Below are 1343 nucleotides of genomic sequence, written 5' to 3'. Positions count from 1 at the left end.
TGGTTTACCTAATTCAACCGTTTCCCTTTCAGACTCCAACAAGTTTTGGAAATGCAGCTTGACCCACTTTACATCCTCTTTTTTTAAGTTGTGTGGTAAAGAGTACATTTCTGGACGCCCTAGTCTCGCGCATGCCGCTCTAACATACGCCAGCCACGGGATGTTATTGGCTTTATCCAGAGACAAACAATCTTTGAGGATACAATGATTTAAACTGATTTCCTCGTTTGTCCACGTTTTAACCCAATATATCACTGGGGCCATTTTTAAGAGGTCAGTAACGTGACCCAAGCCTAATTCATTATGAATTGTATGTATAGGGGAAGATTTAGGTAGTGATAATAAGGCTCGTAAAAAATTATTTTCTGCAATCTGAATGCCTGGGCATGAGACATAGCCCCATATGGCCGCCCCATAAGAGGCAATTGCCAAACATTTAGCTTTATAGATACGGGTCATAGCTTCCATAGGTTTTGATCCCAGTTTTTTAGAGAAGTGCAGAAGGGCTATAGTGGATCTAGTAACTCCATTCTGTTTTAATCTCATTTGTGCACCCCATGTTCCTTTCTCATCGAAGGTGATGCCCAGATAGCAAAAGAAAGGGACCCTGGAAATTGGTGAACTATTACAGCTAAAAGATCTGATCTTCGTGTGTTTTTTCCGTGAACCTGTAACCATAACATGGGATTTGGTCGAGTTAATTTTAAGATCGAGAGCTTCCATAAAGAGGCCAAAGTGATCTAAGAGTTTTTGAAGGCCTGTGCCAGTCCGAGCTAAGAGGACGGCGTCGTCCGCGTATAGGAGGACCGGAATAGGTACCCCCCCCATACGCGGAATGTCTGGGGTGACTGAGTTCAATGAATTACCCAGGGAGTTGATGTACAGTGTGAAAAGGAGAGGTGCCAGAATGCAGCCTTGTCTGACACCTCTTCCAGACTTAAACTTTGCTGTGCACCTCCCATCCCTGTTCACCCTAACAGATGCAAATAAATTTAAATGGAGGTCGTGCAGAAAATTAACCAAAGTTGTGTCCAAACCCATATTGCCCAAAATAGTCCACAGTTTTGAACAATTGACCAAATCAAAAGCGGATGATAAGTCCATAAAACCCAAATAAAGAAGTCCCCCCTTCACCACTGTGTACTTGCTGATAATTAGGTGGAGGTTGAGACATTGGTCCATGGTCCCTCTGTGTGCTCTGAAACCATACTGTAACTCCGAGAGGATCCTGCTCTCTCCAAGCCAGTCCTCAAGCCTCTGCAGAATGACCCTGCCCAAGATCTTAACGGCAGAGTCCAGCAGGGAGATTGGCCTGTAGCAAGCCGGGTCCCCCCTGTTCCCTT

Source organism: Lissotriton vulgaris, chromosome 4_1 (assembly GCF_964263255.1).
Source record: "Lissotriton vulgaris chromosome 4_1, aLisVul1.2, whole genome shotgun sequence".
NCBI lineage: Eukaryota > Metazoa > Chordata > Amphibia > Caudata > Salamandridae > Lissotriton > Lissotriton vulgaris.
Note: the sequence above shows the minus strand (reverse complement) of the source record.